The sequence below is a fragment of the Psammomys obesus genome, unplaced genomic scaffold, assembly GCF_907164565.1.
Source record: "Psammomys obesus unplaced genomic scaffold, mPsaObe1.curated_primary_1811, whole genome shotgun sequence".
NCBI lineage: Eukaryota > Metazoa > Chordata > Mammalia > Rodentia > Muridae > Psammomys > Psammomys obesus.
Genome location: NW_026596162.1, coordinates 15227217 through 15250094, shown reverse-complemented (window position 1 = coordinate 15250094; position 22878 = coordinate 15227217). Strand labels below are relative to the sequence as shown.

At 54.0% G+C, this 22878-nt stretch overlaps 1 protein-coding gene across 1 annotated transcript in view; it reads left to right on the top strand.

The window, feature by feature from the left end:
- Positions 1–22878, top strand: part of LOC129667459 (semaphorin-4D) — a 78903-nt gene that overhangs the window by 26203 nt on the left and 29822 nt on the right. The gene's annotated exons all lie outside the window — the stretch shown is intronic.

The following is a 22878-nucleotide window of genomic DNA, read 5'->3' as shown; positions in this document are numbered from 1 at the left end:
GCCACCTCGGGTCCTACAGCAGGCTCCTAGGTGGCCTGTCTCCCCTTCTAGGGAGCTTCAAGAGCCATGGACCCCGCTTTTCTCTGTCCTCCCAGCTTGACCCTGGGGTAGGGAAGTCTGTGGGGGTAGCAGCTGGGAGGGTGACACGCCAGCCCTTTGTGATCACTACGCTTGTGTCTTCAGGGTGGTGGACGGCAGAGGTTGTCTGGGTTGGTCTCAGGCTCAGGAGGGCATCTATCTCCCACTCCTCTGTGAACTTACTGGGCCAACCTCATCCCAGCCCCCAAGTGCCTGCCACTTCGTGGTTGATCAAATCATGGCTACAGGGCTGAGGGGAGCAGCCATCTGGCCCCAGTACCTACCACGGCTAGGCCTGGAGACTCTTGACTGAAGGCCTGTAAGAACATACCTGTGCTCAGTGGACTTTCCAGACATGGCTTTGTCATCTTAACCTTCATTCCTCGAGTGTCTGGGTCTTGTCTGGACGCCCTGTTGGGCCAGCCAGCTGTCAGCACAGCACTCTAGCTGGTGGCTCTGAGATTTTCCAAGCCCCAGATTTCACATTGTGGAGACAGTAGTCCCCCTTATGTGCTGTTTCACTGTGTGCGTGTTTTGTTCCCTGAGATCAACAAGGAGCGAGAACGCAGTGCAGTGAGGCATCTCGAGAACAAGGAGAGGGCTCACACTTGCATGGCCCTTTGCTGTGCAATCCTGTAACTAGCTGCTGCTGCCATCTGAGTGTCAGTTTTTTAGAAAGGAACCCTGCCATGGTTTCTGTGTGCTTGGTGTGCTCTGCACGCTGTCAGTCACCCCCTGGAGGTCTTAGAGGGAGCAGGCCCTCGAGGATCAGGGGGACTGCTATAGTTTGTATGTAAAAGGCCGCCTGGAAAGGAAATACTTAGGAATATTAAGCTGGATATTGTAGGGTTTGCATCGAGGTGGAAGCTGAAATAAGTTTTCGGGATCTTTCCCAGTGTGAAGTGGCCCATGCAAGCAGTTTTGCCTTTGGTGGGTCCTCACAGTGGGGACAAAGCAGGCATTGTCCTTACAGTTCACCCCTGGGGGCCCCTTGTCTCTGACGCCATAGTGGAAATCTAGCCAAGAATCCAAGAGTGGCCTCTGGGAGAAGCCGGTGTGTCCAGGCTGGGAAGGCAGCAGCCAGGAGGCTGGGAGGCATGGTCCGGGGGTGCTTTGCTGTCCCTTGGGTCTGTTGGGAATACTGAGCATATGACAAGGCAAATGTCAGGATTAGGGACAGGCCTTGCTTGGTGGCAAGTTACACAGCTGTATGTCACCTGCAATTCTGTTCTTAGAGCCATTCTCCTGCCTTTGGCTGTGCTGAGGGGACGCATGGATCTGGGGAGTAAAGGGCTTTGGGTCTTACTGCATTTTTGAAGCTGCCTGAGCTTTAAAATCCTGTCTTTTCTGTGCTCTGGCTGGCTTGTCACAGTTCTGTAGTCTTTCTTGTGTTTTGTTTGTTTGTCTGTTTTGTTTTGTTGAGACAGGGTCTCATTGTGTAGCTCTGACTGCCCTGGAACTCATTATGTAGACCAGGCTGGCCTTAAACACATAGATATCTGCCTGCCTCTGCCGCTCAAGTGTTGGGATTAAAGGTGTGCATCACTATTCCCAGCTTCATTTTTCTTGTTTTTGAAGATGTGTTTATTTATTATAGCTACGTGTCTGTGTTTGTACGTGTGTGTATGCCACGTGTGTGCAGGTGCCCAAGGGGGTCAGAAGAGGGCATTGGATTCCCTGGACCTGAGTTTACAGGTGGGTGTGAGCAGGTGGGTGCTGAGAACTGGATTCCGGTTCTCTGCAAGAGCAAGAAGTATTTGTAGCCTCTGAGCCATTCCTTATCTCTCCAGCCCCAGCTGTGAGGTCTTAACCAGGATCATGTGTGCCTGTGACTGCCCGAGTGTGCCCAGTCCTGGAGTAGGCTCAGCTTAATGTACCTACTAAGTGTGCCCAACCCCTGAGTGTACCTAATACTCAAGTGTGCTACCCTCCTGTGTGCTCATCTGCCTTGGGACTGACAACTTGAATATAGGAGGGGTGGCTTATTTTTAGCAAATGTCTAAAATACAAGCTTTGAGTGGGGCCACTGTAGATTTAGTTAAATGACACTGAAACGAGAGATGATTACTTCCATGTGTTTCGTGAGAGGGCTTCTCTGGTCCTGTGGGTGCAGTACTGAGAAGCTATGATTGGAATAGTGCCCAGCCCCTTTCCCCCTTGGGCATCCAAGGTCTAGAAGGTGCTGATCCAAAAGCTCAGAACTCCTGCCTCTGCAGCATCAGTCAGACACTAGGCCCACAGCGCACACCACCGGCAGGCTTTGCATGAGAGATGTTCAAGATGCCAGGTCCTCCAGGGTCTCTGGTGTGACAGGAAGTGTGGAAGTTCAGCACTACCTAGCCACTTCAAGCGCAGAGGGGCCAGCCCTGACCTGGGGCGCGGCTGTTGGCCACAGCACAGTGTTCGTTTATAGTGGCTGAAGCACACTTGGGGTTAGACGTCTGTATTAGCAGCCCTGTGTTGCTTTCCTGTGCTCTAGACCCACACTGCCAGTCCTGGCCCAGTGCTGGAGTGTGGCTGTTCAAAGCCCGCTTTGAAGGTTCAGCCCAGGAAGGCACCAAGCAGTGCCCCTTTCTGAAGAGAGTCCAGTACACCCTAGAAGGTTGTGTCGAACTTGTGTGTGTCCTGGATTAAATGAAGTAGATTCTTAGAGAGTATCTACCCTCCTAACGTGGCCCTCCATTCGATCAGTGGCATGTGCCTTCTGTGTGTGTTGGGCAGTGTGGATCTGGGATGCTGTGGCTGCACCAGCCTGCCTTGCCCGAGGTGAGCCCTCACCCTGAAGACTAAGCGTCAGGCAGGCCTCCTGTGCTGCTCCTTTCTGTTGGGGTAAAGATACAATGCACTCGTTTGTAGCCGACTTTTCCACATCATGGTCGTGTCCTGAATGGTGGCCTGCTCAGCCTGCAAGTCACGTTTATGTGAACCCGGTGCCATACCTCTGTGGGAGGAGAGCCACCTCTTAAATACCTGCCCCCTCCCCCCATACCACGTGACTTGCTTTGGTAGCCTGCGCTGAAGGGCCGACGCTGATGCTTGTGCAGCTGTGGGGACCCGGCCCAGGCCTAGGAAAGGACCCCAGGCACTCCCACATCTGGCCAGGCTATTAATATCCCACAAAGGGCTCCTTTTTCCCTGTGGAGAGCCTGCACGTGGTGATGCCGTGATGCTCGTGAGCGGAGCCCATGACACGAGCCTTGAAGTTCTCGGCTTTCTGGAGGCACCACTGGGTTCCCATCTACAAGTCTGGGTCGTGCAGTTTCCTGCCTCCCCTCCTGTAGTACATGGATGCCGGTTCCCAGAGGGCAGGTGGAGCTGTGGGCCCCCAGGTGGCTTGTGGCCAAGAAGCTGGCCCTCCTCAGCTGTTTATACTCACACAACTTAGGAAGACTTCTCTCTGTAAGCCCAGGCACCTGGACCTCAGCGAACGGGCAATGTTAAACTGCTAAGGAAGACAGACCCCAGGTGGGGTCGCTCAGTGTGGGGAGAGAGAGTATATGGAGAGATCTGACATCCTGTTAAAAAGGAGGCCTGTCAGGACATAGGCCATGTGTCTCGCCTCTGTGGGCTTCATGTGTGGAGCTGGTCCCACAGGCATACCCTCCGTCTGAACCCTTCTGGTCCCCTGAGCTGAACATACAGGTTGGGAGTTGAATGCCCACCCCAGATAACCCATGTCTGCCGTCCTCCTCCCTCTCCTCCCTTTCTTCCTTCTCCCCTCTTCCTTCTGCTGCCTCACGTTTAGAAGTCACGGCCATCATGATCCTAGATTGTGTACATTTGACTGAACCAGGGGACTGCTTATTTGCCCAGAACACTGTAGACTGATGTTCTCTCTTCCCTGAGAACCTGGGAGGCCTGGGGGCGTTAATCATGGTGGTGGGTGGTGTAGGCAGCGGTAAATACAGGGGGCAGACCCCTCTCAAGAGACCCGCACCCGGCCATTGTGCGTTTCTTTGCTTGCGACAGCTGGTATAGCTCCCTTAGGGATGCCAGGTTTCTGACCCTGGCGCCTTGTTGATGTGGTCTTGTGTGAATGGCTCCTGTGGGTGTGAGCAGATTGAAGGTCTTTTAGTGGAGAGCTCGTTTGGGCCTATGTGGACCTGACTGCACGGATGTAGTTACAGGCGCCCTCGAGGGAAAGGGAGGGACAGGGGAATCCACACGTTCAGAAGCAAAGGCTCTGTGGGCATGAGCCGGACCCTGGGTGGTGGACTGCCAGGATGCGTTATCCCATCATGCCTGGGCCCTGGGCTTCCTAATGTCCCATCAGTCATTCTCTGCGTGTCTGGAGGGCACCCTGATTTTTTCCTCTTAACTTGTGTTTGTGCGTGCGTGTACTTACGCGTGTCGTGTGTGAATGTGAACACAAGCCTGCCAGGACATGGTTGTGCCATACAAGCTTGTGGAGGTCAGAAAACCACCTCAGGTTTGGGTGTCTGCTTTTCACCTTATTTGAAACAGGTTCTATTTGTTGATTCATTTGTTTATTTCCGTCAGGCGTGCCAGGCTGGTTAAGCCATCATCTCCAGGGCCTTCTCCTGTGTCCACCTCCCATCTCCCTGGAGGAGAATTGGGGTTGCAGAAAGATACTCCTTCACTTGTGGGTTCTGGGGACTCCAGCCCAGGTAGATTCCTGTGCTGCCACAGCGAGCCATCTTTACCCACTGAGATGTCTCCTGGGCCCCAGATGGGGCTCTGATGATGATGTTTTAATCCGAGGATCAATTAAGACAGAATGCCTCCCCTTGGTGGTCTTACAAAGAAGGAAATGGCTGCAGATTACGTGGGATCTAAGGGGATCCAGTTGCAGGCTATAGACAGAAGCCTCTTCAGTCACAGGGTCCAGGCCAGGCAAGGACCCTTTGTAGCCACCACACCCGAGAAGAGCCTGGATGTAGTTGTTGGGGGTCTGTGGAGGGAGTGGGTCTAACAGCATCCCTGACTTTGGCCCAGTGACACTGACTTCTAGCCTCCAGAGATGTGGGAGAGTTATTTTCTGTTGTTTTAAGCCTCTGGGCTTTAGTAATTGGTGAGTGCAGCCACAGGAAAACAGGAAGCTGGGATAAACAGCGCTTACACAGATACCCTCAGCTGCATCAGACCTGTCATTCAGAGGCCTTGACCTCAGGGGCGGGGCACTGCTGGGTCACAGGGTGTGTGGCTTTTTGGTAGAACTTGCCGGCCTAGTTTCTGGAAAAAAAAAAATCTGACTTGGACTTGGTAGTGGATCCTTCCCAGTTTCCTCCTTCTGCTGTGGCAGGTGTCTGTTGGAGAGTGACCTGTGGTCACACTGCCTGTCCCTGAGCCCTGGTGAGTGGTTCCATCTCGGGTCCTGTGCCTCTTGAGCTGTGTCCTTTGCTACCAGTTCTGCTGGGTTGTCCGCTCACTGGCAGGAGCTTCTGCTTTGAAGCACTGGCTCCCCATTCTTTTTTTTTATTATTATTTTATTTTTCTTTTTCCTTTATTTATTCTCTGTGTGGAGGTGGGAAGTGGGGTACACAGCTACCAAGGCGCATTTGTGGAGATCAGCTTGAGAGAGGGTTCATTCTGGAGCTTGAAGTCAGGCTCTTCAGCAGGTGCCTTTCCCACCACAGCCATTTGCCGAGTCCCTGTTCCGCCTTCTGCTGGCTGCTTTTAGTGGCTTCTCATTTGTCAGCTTTTTTTCTTTGTTGTTAAGGTTTGTGGTGTCAGTGTTAAGCTACAGTGGCTCTGCAGGAGTTTCATTCTGTGAGTGTGACTAGCATGGATAAAGGTGTCTGAGGAAGGGCTTTGTGCGGTGACTTCGAGCAGATGTGTGGTGCTACAGCCAAAAAAAATATGAAAAGATTTTTTTTCTTTTTAAAAAAATTTTTTTAATGTGTGTGTACATGTGTACTATGGCTTCGGTGGAGGTCAAAGGTCAACTCGATGGGCTCAGTTCTCTGCTTCTACCATGTGGTTATCAGGCTTGGTGGCAGCCGTCTTCACCTACAAGGCCAGCTCTGGCCCTAAAAAGTGCTTTAGAGGGAGGGTGGAGTCCCGTCCCGGGTCCTTGGCAGTGTGCTGGCAGTAAGCAACAACCATTCCTGTCTGTCTGTCTGTCTGGTTTTGGTTCTGTTTTGTTGTTTGAATCCACGAGTTGAAGTTCAGCCCAGTGGTCGCCTGTGTTTCTTGTAGAAGGGCGTGGCCTGCCCGCAGTGGCCTGCCTGCCTTGTCACATCGTGGGTCAGTTGGGTGACAGTTCCGTGAAGTGTGCCGACAGCAGTGAAGTTGTCCCCTCTCTGTGCTCGGCACATGCTGTTTCAGCCCAGTGATGAGAGAAGGTCCGTCTCTGTGTGTGTGTGTGTGTGGGGGGGGGTGATGTGCGCTTCCTCTGCAGAGGCCGGTCGGGGTGGACCATGGCTGTGCGGAAGGGGCTGTGCAGCGAAGACCAGGGTGAAAGGGAAAGCGTTTGCTCTCCGTGTGTCGCCTGTGAACCGAGAACCGAGGCAGTAGCTACCTCAGTTAGAGGAATGATGGCGTGAGGCCCCGGGTTTGATCTTCAGCTCTGCATAAAACTAGGCATGATGGCACATACCTGTAATCTCAGGAGGCTCAGTGGTTCAGGGTCGTTTTTTTGGGGATATACATTGGCTTGAGGCCAGGCCAGGCTCACTTTGTTTTGTTTGTGTTTGTTTCAAAAACAAACACACACAACAAAAGCCCAACTATGAAATTAGTAAAGTCAACGTAAGGCAACGGGCACCGACTGAAAACAGCCCTCAGTGGGCATGGCCATAGGCTACAGCGTCTGTGTGGGGGACTCGCCCTCCTCCTGTTTCCTGTAGGTGTCGGTGGTCTGACCCTGTCCAGGATGGGTGGGTGCGTGTGTGGGGTGGAGTATGTGCACCCACAGTTGGTTGTTCCGTGCCCATATCCACACGATAGGGTGTGTGTCACCATGTTCCCAGTTTGTGTGCCTGACTTTGAACTGCCAGGCCTGGGTCTCCTTCTGAGTCTTGTCCTTAGACACTGTCCGGCCCTCTGGTGGCTCCTGAGCTTGCCAGGCTCTACTGCTGCGGGGAGCACATTGAGGTCAGGCCTGCATTTGCCTGTGTGTGATCCAGCCACACCTGAGCTGTGAGTGGAGATTCCGAGTGCTGCAGGTGTCTGGCCCCACATAGGAGGAACAGCCTGGGTCCCCACCTCCAGGGTAGCTGGAGGGTGAAGCAGGTCCAGGGGTCCCTGGGCCGGATCTGGCCTGGGCAGGGCAAGGTCCTTCTCAGTAGCTGCTGGTCTGGCTGCCTCATGGAGGCAGTGACGTCACTGGGCCTTGGCTCTGCTATGCAGGGGTGAGCGCCCCCTTCCCAACACCCTACATTCAGCAGGAACAGCAGCTGCCACATTGCCTCAAGGTCCATCAAAGGATGGATCTAGGTCTAAGGAACAGGTAGTCAGAGGGTCAGGGCTTGGGGGTAGGTGGATGGAGCAGTAGGTTTGGGGGTGGGGCAGATGGTCTGATTAAATGTACTAACAAGACCCTGTGGATCCACTGGGTATCAGGGCGCTCCTTCTTAACACTTTTCTTTCAGCCCCTCTATGGAGCACGGACTCCCACCTCTTTCCAGGGCTTCTCATTTTGTAAGCGTAAAGAGGGTCACGCCCCAGCTGTCGCCTGGCAAATCTCTCTCTGGGAAGTGGTGGGGAGTTTCCTGGGGGTGCCCGGTGCAGGTGGTCCTTCTAGACTGTGAGTCATGGTGTGGGGAGAAGCAGCTTCCTGGGTGCATAGGAAGTGACCGGACACGTGATGTGTAGGTCTTCCTGCCTGCTCTTGGGCGTCTGTGTCTTGGACGCCTGTGGGGCTGAGCCTTCCCCTACCGTCGATGGGGTCTGTTGAAAGGCTGTCTTTTCAGAGCTTCCCATGAACAGCAGGTGGGGAAGCTGGCCCAAGCTAGGCACGTGTTTTATTTCTGTATATGTTTTTCTGACACCCTCCCACCCCCCAAACAGGTCAGCTCTGTGACACTTTGCTGTCTCTAGGTTTCCTCATTCTTTTTGTGCTCTTGTGACACAAGGGACCAGCTCCACACTGTCCTTGCAGAGGTGCTTGGGTTGAGTCAGGCAGGAAGGCCAGGGAGGCTGGGCTAGGGCACTGCAGCCCCTCCCTTGGCCTTCATGGTTATACAAGCCCTTCCCATTGCTCTACCCACTGGCCTTGACTCAGGCAGTTAAACAGCAAAGTTTCTTGAGAGCATGGCCTGACCCCTGGGAAGGGAGGAGGCCAGCCACCGCTCACTGGGTACCATGGTTGGGAGGGAGACACAGCCTCCCTCTCAGACTTGCTGGGTGTTGATCCACACAGAATGCTGTGTGTGGGCTGCTGGTGTGGTCAATAAATAATGGTGAAGCTCTACGGGCTTTGTCATAGGCATTTCTGTGGCCTCTTGGTCACTCTAGCGGAGGATGGACACACACACCCCTTCCTCCTGTCGCCAGCCCCTCATCCACGGTGACTGCCCCCTTTCGTTGTCATCGGAGGCTGACATTTAATAGATCAGAAGCAAAGCAATGGAACTGGTGTTGTGAGGAGCCGAGCAGCCTGGCACCAGGCGGCCCTAGTCCTGGAAGTAGCCATTGTTGCGCTGCTGGGTTGGGGTGAGGTGGGGTGGGGGTTGAAGCCCTTGGGAAGGAGCTGCAGGGCAGGGGGATGAGTCCTCTGGCAGGGGGATGAGTTCCTTCTTGGGAACATCATGTCACTTGGACATGACCTGCCATGCACCTCAGTTGAGACCTGGCCTTATGGTCATCCGTCATGCCCAGAGGCCGGGCCCTGCAGACCACCATCAGAGTTCTCTGCTGTACAGAATGGCAGCTTGCCTGTCGGCATGAAGGAGAATGCTCCCAACTGAGTCCTGCATGTCCTGCGTGAGAGGGGCTATCATTGAGGCTGATGTGGCTTAAGGCATTTCTTTCAGTATGGTGGCAGGTTGGACCACACGCACGAGGTGAGGGTTGGGGCTTACAGGAGTGCTGACAGGGTGCTGAGGAAGCAGTTTGCCGTGGGAAGTGGCTGTTGTTCTTAAGGCCGCACTATTCTAAGTGGGCAGGAAAGCAGGCTGCTGATCAGGCGGGACAACTTTTGGGAGCTTGCACCCAGCAAATCTCCGCACTGCTTTGTCAGTCTTGGGAAACATTACTAGACTAGAGAAGTCTTAGGGTAACCATGGGCTGGCTGACCCCTGCTGGCCCACGTTTCCACGAAGGAGCACCAGGCCCCAACCAAGCTGGCTCATCTCCAGCTCCCTAGGTCTGACCAGCACATGTCACACCCAGGCACACAGCTTACACAGACTCTGAGGCATGTCTCCATCCCTGTCCTGCCCCCTTCGTGGTTCCCCTGCTGAGGTTTGCTGTACCGCCTGACAGCAGCGGGTGCCAGGGAGAGTGCAGGTGGGCATGAGTAGGTTTTAAATGTCCTGCTGGGGTGGATGACTCCTTTTTCCCGATCAGGGGTCATGCCTTCCGAGGGCCTGGCCGCTTTGAAGTGGACGGTAAGACTGAGAGAGTCACAGTGGAGAGAAACAAGTAAGAGTGTCGCTGGGAAACAGAACAGGTAGCCAAGTGCACTATTTTGAGGTACAGAGCCGGGCTTTTAACCTGAAGGTAGCGGGGAGCTGTTGCTGTTCTGTGTGCTCTTTCTTACTGAATTTTTGCCTGTGTGTGTGTGCACGTGTGTGCATGTGTGTGCTTCTTCATGTGGAGGCTGGTTTTGGCTAGACTGGCCAGCCAGTGAATTCCTGAGAGCCGCCTGCCTGTCTCCATTCCCCCGAGGAGTGCTGGGGTCATGTGCATATTACACGGGTGCTGGGGACCCCTACTTGGGTCGTCTTGCTTGTACAGTGAGCACTTGTATCAGCCGAGCCACCTCCCGAGTCCCTGATGGTGTCAGTCAGAGCTGGACTCAGATTGCTGTGCAGCTCTACTGAGGCGGAGTGGTGCGGAGCAAGGCGCAGGGGCATAACGGAGGGAAGTGACCAGTCAGCCATCTTGATTGCTTGACAGCCTCAAGCCCTCAGGTGTCGAAGTCCTGCCTATGGGCAGCCTCAAGCGCCTATTTCTGAGTCTGAGAAGTAGAGGGTTCTTTTGCTCCTGACTCTAGAGGCCAGAGGCATAGGGTTGTGGGTGCTCGGGCTGGAAGCCTATTCCTCTGTGCTTCAGCTGCCAGTGTTTGGCACTGGGCACAAGGTGCAACCCTTGGCTCTTAGCAGCAGCGTATGGCAGCAGTGCCCGCGCCGTGGGTGTTGGGACCTGTGGCTCCTACCAAGCAGCTAGTGTTATAACTCTGAAGCCTGGGGTGTCTCCAGGACGTGGCGGCTCATGGAACTCTGTGACCAAGGCCTGCGGTCCTTCATCTTTGACTCTCTGCTGGGTGTGGTGGCCCACGTCTTTATCCTGGCGCACGCTCAGGAGGCAGAGGCAGGTGGCTCTCTGTGAGGGCAGCCCAGTCTACATAGAGTTCTGTCAGGCAAAACTAAACAGTGAGACCCAGGTCATACGTGTAGAGACCAGAGGACAGCCTTTGTTGGTCCTTACCTTCCGCCTTGTTTGAGGCAGGGTCTCTCTTGTTGGCCTGCGTACACCAGGCTAGCTGGCCTATGACTTCTCGGCATTTACCTGTCTCTGCCTCTCACCTCACCTCGGGGGTGGGGGGTGGGGGGTGGGATTACTCTGAGGATCTGAATGCAAGCTGAGCCATCCTCCACCCCCTCCGGCCACTGTTGCTGCTCTGCTATGGCGGCTGGTGGTAGCATCGTCACTGCCACAGCTGTTGCTGCTCCATTGTCTCCTGTTGGTGCTACCAGCCCAGCCCCTTATGCTTATGAGAAAAACCCGAAGGAGGCAAAGACCATCGGAGGAGGTAGCCTGTCGTTGGGCCTAGAGTTTTGAGATCAGAGGACAGCACAGGAAAGAGTCTCCTAAGTTGAAAAGTGAGCCAGCCAGAATGGTTACACGGCCAAGAGCAGTGTGTGGCAAGGCTGTTTGTGCCAGTTTTGGCACAACCCTTCGTACAAGTGAAAGATTGTATTTGCTCCAGCAACAGGCCTTCTGCGGGCCCTCTGGGAAGGTGTGCTCTTTCCAAGTGAGAATATCTATTTGAGACGCTGGTGATTTCTCAGGCTTGTGTTGCTGTGGAGTGCTGATTGCCAGGCTGGTCCCGGCTCTATCTGGAATGGGTATGAGAGAAACATGCTGTTTTCAGCCGTGGTTGGAATGGTCCTCTGCAGCTGCTGGGGTGTCTTCAGGGTGACTTAAAAGTGTCCAGAACAGCCTGGCTGACGAAGGGAACCTAGCTGTTTCTTGGGCTCGTGGTTCCCTGTTCAAAGCCTGCCAGATGCCTTCTCCAAGCAATTTTAATCAGTTACAGACAGCCCTGGAAGGATGTTTTCAGTGAAGGCTGGGGAAAGCCCAATTCTGAACTCCAAATTCTAGTATCATCTAACAGTGCTTGATAGTGTGTTCCATCATACTTAATGCTGCCTAGCTTTTCCTCATCAGGGGAGAAAGATGGTCCCCTGACCCGGGAGGGGGATGAGAAACCAACACAACATAGGCTTGTTCCTGGTGGATGTGGATAGAGGTGCCACAGCCTGACAGCTCTGGGGCATGGTGGGTTCAGAGGCACCCACCGACCTGCGTGGCCCATTCTCGGGAAGCCACACACAGATCAGGTGGCCTTTGTGTCTCTGGTGAGGATGACCCACGGAGGCCCACGCTGGTGTAGAGTGTCATGTGACATGGACTGAACAGGATTAGTTAATGCCCATGAGTGGTGCTGAAATGCGGTGCGTTTGGTCACGGGCCGGCCAGCTGGTTCTCATTTGGCTGTAGCTTGTGCAGTAAATTCCTAGAGAGCTTTTTTTCTTTTTAGGTTTTGTGTTGTTGTAAGGAAAACACACATCATTTTGAAAATAGATGCTCGCTCTCCCCTTTTACCATGAAACAGACTGCTGCATTGTTTTGTGGGGTCCGGGTTGGCTGTTTGCTGAGCTAGTGTCTCAGACGGTCGAACCGAGCGCTTCATGGTCAGGGGTGCAGGTGTTGGGCACCCGTGGGCCTCTGTGCTAGTGAAAAGCCTTCGGGTTTTTATACTAAGTCACTCATCTCAGAAGAAATATGTTGCTTTGTGGATGAGCTGTTCTCTGAAGGCGAGTGCTGATGCGCCCTGGGTCAGACCTTGCATTCAGGTCTGGCCTAGGGTTTGATAGGGCCATGTGAGGGCTCCACTGGGGTGTCTGTCTCCTCAGGCCCTCACTCCAATGCTGGGGGTGGGGAAAGCTTGTCTGCGCTTGCCTCCAGGCTGCTGGTGATTGATGAAACTCTGTCCCCTGGGTCAAGAAGGTGGCCCTTGGCTGTGCCTGGTGGGCAGTGGCCTGCAGAGCATGGGTGCTGGGCCTGGTAGTCTTCTCTCCTCAGGTCTAAGGCAGCCTTTCTCCTTGCTTAGCTTGCCCGTGTCCCTGAATGAGACCATATAGAGGAACAATTAGTCCCACATTGTAGAACAGCCCTGCTATTTACAGAGCAGAGAATGGGGACAGCCTTGTCCCACGACCTGCAGAGAAGGCTCACCACGGAGCCTTGTCTCCGTGCTGAAGGGTGCCTTGTTGGAACAAAAGTGGACCCAGCCGCCTGCGGCACGTACCCCCTTACCCCATCCCAGACTGTACCCCCAACTCATGACAGAGACCCACGGTCAAGACAGACATCTCAGGCAGGCAGAGGCCCCGTGTGAGGCAAGAGTGGCGGAGCAGAGGAGTCCTCAATGCCGATCCTGCTAGCAGCCAGCGACACAGTGGCCAGAGCAGGGCGGGGAGCCCAGGTGCAGAAAGGTACTCGGGGCTAATAATGGGGTTCAGTGTTCCCTCTTGCCTTTGCAAATGGCCAGGGGCTAAGAGTGTATCTTCCTTCCAGGAGCCCAGGTGGCTGGTGCCCAAGAACGGAGGAAAAAGACACTTGGGCAGAGGATGGAGTGTTGGTCTGAGGCTCCTGGCTGTCGTGTACCGTGAAGGCAGTGAGCATGGCCCGGCCACAGAGCCAGTGTGTCACTCACTGGTTGGTTGGTGCTACCTGGCCTGGAGCTTAACCCTGGGTTCTTCTGCTAGGTAGCCAGTTGCATCCACACGTTCTGATGATGGCCTCGGTCATGCTCCTCTTTGTTGTTTGAAGTCATTTATCTCAGGTTTCTGTCTCACACTCCATGGGGAAGGAGTGGTGGCCTAGAGCTGCTGGCTTGCTGCCTGTGGGTGTAGCCCTGGCAAGGTCTCGCCTGCCCCTCAGCCCAGGGAAGGAAGCCCTCGGTGCTTGCTTCGGCAGGGCTGTAGGTGCGGCTGCTGTGTAGTGCAATAGCACAGCCGGGTGGCCTCATGACCCTGGAGTCTGTAAATCAAAGGGCTTTGACGGCCCGTGTATGTATATGCTCTCCTAAGGATGGGGATAGGGAGGGGCCAAAAGTTCCAAGCCTGGAACCCCAGGACAGAAACCCTGGAACCAGAGCCCAGAGATTGCTTTACAATGGGGGCTTCCAGTGGAGTAGGGACACTTCCAGAGTCAGAGACGTTGGATCTGACTATGTTTTCCTGCCACTTCCCATGTTCCCGAGGCTCTTACTCCGCCCACGGCCCACAGTTGTTGCTCATAGCCCTTGAACTGCCCCTTCTCCTCTTGACCCCCTTGGCGTTTCTGCCGCCCACGTGCTGAAGCAGGTGTGCTGGGAGGCGTCCTGGGGAACACAGCTGGCTCAGGCAGCTGACTCAGGCAGGAGGAGGATGGACTTCCCCTTATTAAAATACCAATCCAGGCTTCCCGGCAGGAACAGGCTTCACCTGGAACAGCGGCAAACAAACATGTACCTGTCCTGGGTATCTTCCCGGAGGCTGCAGCTGCTCTTGAGACAGGGCCTCAGCCCAACCTTAGCTGCCACAGCCCACCTCCACCCGCCCTCTCTGCTTCCATTCTCTCTCACTGGGCCCCAGGGAGTCCATGGATGTATGGATGGACGTTTCAGGGCCATTCTCCATAGTCCTGGTTTCCCCGAATTCCAAAAGAGATCAGGAGACGGACATTGGCAAAGAAAAAAAAGATTAATTTACGGTTTAACCTAATTAGAGAGAGAAGCTATGGGCATCTTATAATTTCTGGAAACTGTGAGACAAAAGCCGAGGGCAGGCTAAGCCGTGAGAGAGCTTAAGGGGGCCTTCCTGCAGCAGGGTCCGGGCCGGGGGTGCGCAGAGTGGGAGCCCACACAGGTTGCTTCCACCCAGCAAACCACGCCTCCACCTCAGCTGGTGGGGCTGTTATTTATATATTCTTTTTACAGGTGAGGCCATTAACTGATGCTTTCATTTACTTATTTGTCTTTTCAATGAGTTTATAAAGTAACCCATTGCCTTATGGCATTGTGATACATCCTTAGTTTTGGCTGATTCTCCTCCTACCTTGGTCTCCCTGCTTGTACTCCTGATGTATCCTGTCCTTCAAATACAGAGAGACTTTGTTTTTTGTTTTTTGTTTTTGTTTTTTTCTAAGTGTGGCCCAGGATAAAAAGGGTTGGCATTTTGTCTCAATGATTCCCATTTACGAAAGAGAAAGAGTCTCTGAGTTTTCTGGGGCGGCAAGTGGAAAGCTGCTACCTGTCCTGGGCCCTCAGTTCCTTCCTGGGCCCATTCCTTGCATGGATATTGACTGCTGATGGCAGGTTTTCCAGTTTCAAGCTGACTCCTGCTGGACTGTCAAGTGTATTGATTTTGTAAATGGAAAAAGGGTCATCTAATGGGTGGGGCATGAGTGTCCGCTCTGTCGCCAGGGCCCCGCCCCTTCTCTCTGTTTTGGATGCTAGTGGCAGGCGTGCTATTCTGGGGATCCTCGGACGAAGAGGGGCTGAATAAGTGTCCCTCAGGACATCTGCATCAGACCCTGTGACTGTTAGGTGACATGGCCAGGGGCCCAGCAGAAGTTGTCATGATCTGGTTTGGTGCCTTGAGGTGGGGAGACTGTCCCTGATGATTCGGGTAATCCCAGAATGTAACCATCAGGGAACTGCCTGAGGTGCAGCCCATTGCTGCTGTGGGGGCGGGAGGGGGATGGGACGGTCCTCTACCTTCCAGGCCCTGTTCCCTGGGCAGATCAAGGGGAGACAAGAGGGCTGAGTTTAAATCTTCATGTGTGATGGAGCCTGACAGAAGAGAAGTCAGACTCCAAAGAAGCAGACGATGGCTTCAAATCCATTTAAATGAATGGTGATAAATCACAGAGAAGGGATTAGACAAAGGAGGGTGTGTGTGTGTGTGTGTGTGTGTGTAAAATGTGTGTGAATTGTGTAACAGTGACGTAGAAATGTGGTAGAGGACAGTTGGTTTCTTCCTTCTGGTGTGGGATAGACCGTATGGGTACAAATGACAATGGATGTCATGTCACTTGGCCCAGCGTTTGTTACTGGGACAGTTGGGGTCAGAGCCTGGGGCTTGGCAGCCCCAGCAAGCCAGGCATAACCACCTATCCTCAAAAGCCAATTAAAAAAAATAAATAATGGTGAGAAGCAGAGAAAGGAGGTGTATTCAGTGTAACAACCCTGGGAGGAAGGATCAAGCGGTCCATGGGTGCGACTTCACCACGTACGCACCAGGACCTTCTTCAGGGCCCTGAGAGGTCCCTGCAGCAGCCCTGGTCAAATGTGGTCCCAGCCATTGATGACCCACCGTGGTCTTAGCTCTAGTCTCTTCTGCAGGGTGTTCTGACAAGTGAGAGGTCTGTATGAGATCTCTTCCTGGGAGAGAAGTCCCCTGGCTGGCCCAGGCTTCTGGCTTGTCCTTCCCTCAACATGAGATTCCCAGGGCAATTCTGATTTCCTAGGGTCTGAGGCCATAACCAAAGGGGGCCACTGGGGTCTCTTTAGAAGGTCTTCATTCCAGCCAGGACTGGACAGAGTCCTCCCCTCCTTCGGATCTCAGCGGGCCTGGTGATAGAACCCTGGTTGGCCTGGACACTGGGATCCCACGTGCTGGCCGTGGCTGTGGAGGAAGGTCTCCGGTGCAGCAGGAAGTCTGCAGAGCTGAGGGAAGCACGGTGGTTCATCCAGGAGCCAGGGCAGCCCCGAGAAAGCCTGTGGAGCTGAGAGAAACACAGTGGTCCATCCAGGAGCTTGGGCAGCCCTGAGATTTCAGCTGGCTTTCTGCGTGCCTGCCCTCTGGAGTTGTTCTATAACGTCTCTGTGCTGTTTCAAACCAGCGAGTTCGGAGTCCGTTTTAACGGCAGTCTCAGGGAGACATCAGTGGCCCCTAAGCTGATGTGGTCCTCAGGAGGAACGGCTGTGCCATTGAGAGACAGACAGGGTCAGTGCTGGCACTACTGAGCAGGGAGGCAGAAATTCTGTCCCTGCCAGTGTTAGTGTCCAAAGGGCATAAGTATGCCCACCTGCTGCCACTGCCATTGGCCCAGCAGGCGCTTGCAGGGGCACCATGGACCTGGACCACAGGTGCTGCCAACCCTAGAGAGAGGCAACAGAGAGGGTCTGGACAGATGGCAGCCCGTGGAGGGTAGGTGAGATTTTAAGGACCAGGGAAGGGTCAGCAAGGTGGGGAGTGTAGTGGGCATTACCAGGCCTCTGTATCCCCAAAAGGAAGTTCCTTGTGAGGGATGGGCACAGCAAGATGTGGCAGCCGGAAGCCTAGCTCTGTCAGGTGTGCCAGGAGTCTTAGCTGCACAGGGAGTTAAGGCAGGAGACTCATTTGAACCCAGTAGTTCAGGGCCACCTTTGGCAACAGAGCAAGACACAGCCCCTTCCATACCCCCCTCTTAAACAAGGCAAAATAAACTGAAAAGATAGGCCATATTGGTCAGCCGCAAAATAGGCCCTTCTTTGTCAGCCCCGGGGACCTGTCTGGGGTGTGCTCTTTGTGTGACTCTTCTGTGAGTTAGGCAAGCAGCCACAGGTCGGAGCAGAGAGGTCAGCATGAACAGAGCTTGAAACTAAACATTTTCCTGGTGTTTCTGTTGGGTGTGTCCAGGAAGTGGAACCAGCCAGCAAGGTGAGCTTAGGCAGAGGCTTGGTGGCTTTGGTTGCTCTTCTGTCTTCTCTGGGAAGCAGTGGTTTCAGGTCCAGGATGCTTAAGGTGCCACAGGCAGGAATGCATTTCCCTTGTTCTCTTCTCAAAGTGTCATCGCTGCACATGCTGGTCTGCCAAGCCTGGATCCTGTGGACTGGTCCCAAGCCCAGAGTGATGCCACTACTGCCACTGCGGGCTACTCTACGCCAGGCACCCGCCTCTGCGGCCTCGCAGCCTTTCCCAGCCACCTCTGTGACTGTTCTCTGCCCACAGGCTGGCCCTGGAAACCTCTCTCTAATGCTTGTAGAAGGCGTCTGTCTTAGTTACTGTGAAGAGACACTATGACCAAAGCAACTTATGAAAAAGCATTTAGTTGGGGCCTTGGAATTACAGAGGGTTAGAATCCAGGATTGTTATGGTGGGGAGCAAGGCAGCTGGTGAGCACACACGACCCTGGAACAGGAGCTGAGAGCTTACATCTGATCCAAAAGTTGGAGTCAGAAAGGGCAAGAGTGGGCCCAGAGTGGGTCCAGTCCACACCAACAACACACCTCCTCCAACAAGGCCATACTTCACAATCCTTCCCAAACAGTTCCACCGACTAGGGACTAGACCTAGCATTCAAATGTAAAAGCCTGTGGGGGCCATTCTCACTCAGACCACCTTGGCTACCTCTTGGGGCTTGGCGCACCTTCTCAGCTTACATGTTTGTGGGAGTCTGAGCGTTGTGGCGCCTGTTTTAACATGGGACTTAAGGCCCACTTGGGTTCTGGCCTCCCTTCCTTTGTGGGTGGTCTTTGATAGGGTGTTGTACCTTCTTTTTTTTTTTTTTTTTTTTCTTTTTGCTAGGCAGGGACTCCATGTAGCCCAGGCTGCCTTTTGGTGCTTCTCCTCCTGTTTCCTCCTCTTGAGTACGGAGATAACAGGGGAACCACACCATGTCTGGTTTGCACAGTGCTGGAGGTTGAATTCAGGGCCTCAAGTGCGCTCAGCAGGCCTCTGCCAACAGTGCCACCTTTCCAAGCGCCCCTTCTTCTTCTGGTTGAGAGAGGGTCTTGCTCTGTTGCTAGACTGGCCCTTGACCTCATGGGCTCCATTGACCCTTCCGAGGGCACTCAGCCTCTGAATGGCCAGGACTGCCCGTGAGTGGAGAGAGCCCTTGCCTCGAACATCCCTGAAAGGCAGTGACCGACAGAAGTTGGCGAGGTGGCCAGGCGGTCAGCAGTTGCTGTCGCTGCTGGAGAGATGCTTGTGGATTTCAGTCTCTGCCACCTTGAGGGGTCACTCCCCAGGCTTGGGGTGCAGATCATCTGGGACAGCTCTGCTCCCCAGGCATACACAGTGGCAGAGCCACTCGGTCCGGCTATAGCTCCCACAGGCTAGCTGCGTACCGCCCTGACTCTTCTCCCTATGGTCTTTCACTTTTTAGAGATAGTAGCTATCCAGCTGAGCAGGTGCTGCTGGGAGATGGATTCCCTTGAGCATCAGTGACAACTTCTTCCTGTCTTAAATGGTTTGGGGGGGGGTTGGGAGGGGCTCCCCAGTCATCGTAGACAGAACAAAATGTCCTAAACAGAGGTGACTTTTCATTCTTTTAAAGATTTTTTTTTAATGTGCATGTGTGTATGGGTGAGAGAGAGACTGCATGTCACGTGCGTGTGGGCGCCTGTGGAGGCTGGGATTTGTTGGATCCCTCTGTGGCTGGCGTTACGGGCAGTTGCTTTGCCTCGTGTGGGCGCGTGGATCTGGGTGTGGGCGCGTGGATCTGGGTGCCCTGCAAACGCAGCAGGTGCTTTTAACCGCTGAGCCGTCCTTACCAACTGGAGAGTTGGTTTCTAAGTTGCTTCCCCTTCAGGCTTGTCTAGACATTTTTCATCTTATGCAATGTTGTCATATATAGAACTTGCACTCAAGCACCGCCTGACCTAGTAAGCTAACCGCATCATGCTCTAAGTGAGCTTACAGGTTTTTTTGTTTTGAAACAGGGGCTCACTGTGTGGCGTTAGCTGGCCTCGAACTCGCTTTGTAGTTCAGGCTGGCCTTGAACCGCAGAGATCTGCTTGTCTCTGCCTCCCAAGTACTAGGAAGCTTACAGGTTTTTATTGGTCCACGTTTATTGCTCGCCTGGGCCACGTGTGCATCAGATGAGTCAAGCCTCCAGCGGTAGTCTATTTCAGTAACCCTTGGAGGCCAGCACTGCCGTGTAGTGGAAGCTAAGCTAGGCCCAGGTTGCAGCTGGTACAATTGGTGTAACTGACTCTGGGTGTGGGAGGAGATAATGGACCCACGCGTGTGAAGATGGTGGAGGCCCAGGCCAGAGCTGCACAGTGTAGCTGTGATGATAACAGAGGCCCCGGCCTAAGGTGATAAGTACCTGCGAGGTGAGCATGACTGTGCACCTGGGCTTTGCAGTTCTGAGGTGGGGATCTCGGTTTGGATGAGGCTGAGGCTCTGATGGTGTCAGGAATGCCTTCGGGGATACCGAGGCAAGATGCGTGTGAAGAGAGGTTGCAAAGGTGGGAAGCCGCTGTGGTTGGAGAGGGTGTGCTTGGTGCTAAGGCAGTACTGACTGAGGACCCGGAGGAGTGCAGAGAGGGTGCTGACGATGCCGCTGAAGCTCCACCTTCCGGAACTGACCGTAGGTCATTCCACGTGTGTGCAGGTGCCCCTGCACCTCAACAGCAGCAGCCACTGCCCCTCCAGGCATGGGGAGTCTGTGTGGAGCCGTCTGGCCCAGCCTCCCGGCTTCATCCTTGGGCCGGTGATTATAGCCCTGCATTTCCGTGTTCTCACATCGTTTCGCATTTAATACCACATTGTGTCTTTCTGCGCTTGCCGAGAGCTGCCGGCACGCCTGGCTGCTGCTCACTTCGCATGCCCCACTGCTCTCCTTCGCTTAGCCCTTCCTGATGGGGGAGCATGTGGTAGGAGGAGAATTTTTTTGCTCTGAAGCCACCTTAGAGATAAATGCCTCCAAGCTGGCATCGCCTTGAACTTGAGGGATTCCACAGGCCAAGGAAGTAAGCGTGGCAAAACCGTCAGGCCCCAGCTCACTGCCCCCTCCGAAGGGGACTGTGTACCGCTGGGTCCAGAGGGCACGCAGGCCTCTCTGCTTGTTTGTGGTGAGATGGGCATACCTAGGGGATGGGTTGGGTGGGGCTGGGCAGGGCTTGCTTGGCATTCTAGCCAGATGTGCTCTTCCTGTGCTGGAATCCCCTTCCCGAGACTGAACTAGTCCCTGGACCCGAGTCAGAATTTCCCCTGTGTCTGATCATTCCCGGGCCCCTCCCCGAAGGCTGCCTGGCGCACGGCCTGTGGCCTTCCCACCTTTTCTTTGTGGAGATCAGTTCCAGTTCGCCTACCACGATCAAGGTACTTCTGGAAGGTTCAGTGTCTGTGCAGAAACTACTCACCCCCACACGGACTTAGTCTTCTTAGGGTTGCTACTGTGAATACAGCATATTACCAGTAGTGTAAGGAATATGGATGAGTGTGTGCAGGTTCAGCCCAGACCCAGTGTCTTTGTTTTAGTTTTAGTTTTGTTTTTTTGCGTGCGTCTTTGTGTGTGTGCTATATGTATGTGCACACTTAAATGTGTTAGCATGGTGTGCAACTGTGGAAGCCTGAGGCCCATGCCGACGGTCATACTTCCATTGCACCACCATGGGTAGGTCCCCCCCCGTCCTGCCACAGGGGCTCTGCAGACTCTAAGTCCTCAGCTTTGCAAGGCAAGGGGTTACCCACTGAGCTGCCTGCCCCAGCCCTGACTTGCTGTGCCTTTAAACGCATTGATACCCAACGTCCTGGCACCATGGGAGCCCCTGTGGTTCTAAGCTCTTGCACAGCTGCCTCTGGTCCGCATTCGGGGCCTTAAGTCCTGCCAGCTGCCCTCTCCTGCCTGTCGATGGCGGAAGAGGCCGGGCGGATACCTGGGAGGAGTCGTCTCCGCATCACGGCCATCGGTGTGGAAGGGCTGGGATGTCCCTGGCCTCCGGAGTGGGCACTGAGCTCAGTTAAGGACAAATCATTGTCTTGAGACCGAGGTGAGGCTGCAGGACCGCCTGCTCACCTGTGTGTGCGGCCTAGCTTATCTTGAAAGAACGTTCTAGAATCCTGGCTTTTCCAGCTGATGTGGGTTCCTGGGCGTTGTAAGGTTTGATGCTGCAGGCTCATCGGGAGGCCGTTCTGTGTGCCCACCCGGCATTCCTTCCCTGTACTTAGGGATGGGTCCATCTCCCTCCCCTGCCCCCCAGAGCTGCAGCTGTGGCCGCATCACTGCAGCAGCTGTGCCGCTGGCCGTTGATGGTACGTTGGTGTCTGGTGCCAGTGACTCAGCGGCGTTCTCGTGCTCCCTGTGACTGACCCACCGTGCCTCACAGTCTGAATCATCCCGGAGTGGACACAGCGCAGAACAGGGGGCCTCTCACCCGCTCTGGCATTCCTGGTGTGCTGGCAGGGCAGTCCTGTGTAAGACTGCAGGGTCTTCAGGTCAGCCCAGAGCTCTGGATTCTGGTGCTCTATACCGGGAATTCTAGGCCGCCGGGCAGAGGGGATCTCGCCGGTGGGCCAGTGAGGCTTGGGTCGCTCCTTTGCTGCAGGAGTGTGCTGCTCATTCTCTGATTTCTGGATTTCCTTTGGTCTAATGGTGGTGAGTCCTCCCTGGCTCCATTTCCTACTGCAAGATTGGTTCCTGGGTCCTGCCTGCTGCCTCAGGGACACAGTGAATGTAGTTCTGATGGGAGCCGTCTTTCTAGATCATTTTCCACCTCCAGAGACTTCAGGTGTCAGTAGCAGCTGCAAGGAGCGCCTCTCCGGGTCATGGACTTAAAGTTGTTTCCTGATGCTTGTGTCTCCCTAGAGCAGTGGTTCTCAACCTGTGGGTCGTGACCCTTTTGGGGTCACCGCAACATGAGGAACTGTATTAAAGGGTCACAGCACAAGGAAGGTTGAGAGTCACTGTGCTAGAGGAAGTCAAGAAGAAATTGCTTTTGTGAGAGGCTTGAGAGAATGGATGAAGGGAGTTGGAGGATTGTTTGTAATTTGTGGATCACAGTGAGCCAGCCTCTAGAGTGTTCTTCTGTGTGTATGTACTGTGAGGGTGCATGTACAAGCTTTTGTACCACAGCTCGTGTCAGAGGTCAGTAGGCACCTTTACTTGCTGGGTCGTCTTGATAGCCTGTTGCATCTTGCCAAAGGGCCATTTTGGTATTTGGAGACTAGAAATTCGTAGAGATTCTAGCTGTTAAGTGGCAACAGTTGCATCATAACTGTCTTGGGGCAGAGGGTACCTGGTGCCCTCACAGCTCTTGCTCTTCCTGTCACAGCCATGAGTGAGGTAGCCATCTTGCCTCACAGCTCTCACTGTGGTGATCAGCCCACTCATCCACAGTGACCACATGCTGAGTATCAGTTAAAAAAACGTAGGTGACTGTTTCCATTGCTGTTAAGAAGCAGAAACACTGAGCTGGGCAATGGTGGCACAGGTCTTTAATACCAGCATTTGGGAGGCAGAGGTTCTCTGAGTTCGAGGCCAGCCTGGTCTACAGAGAGAGTTCAGGATAGCCAGGGCTCCACAGAGAAGTTCTAACTCAAAAACAAAGCAAACAAAAACAAATTAAAACAAATAAACAAAAAAAGAAGCAGACATTCGTTGTCTTGTATTGTCTTGAGGCTGGAGCAGGAAGGAGGAAGATACCTTGTATTTAGGAGTTAAGAGGCCATGCTGAGAGAGAAAGGGAGA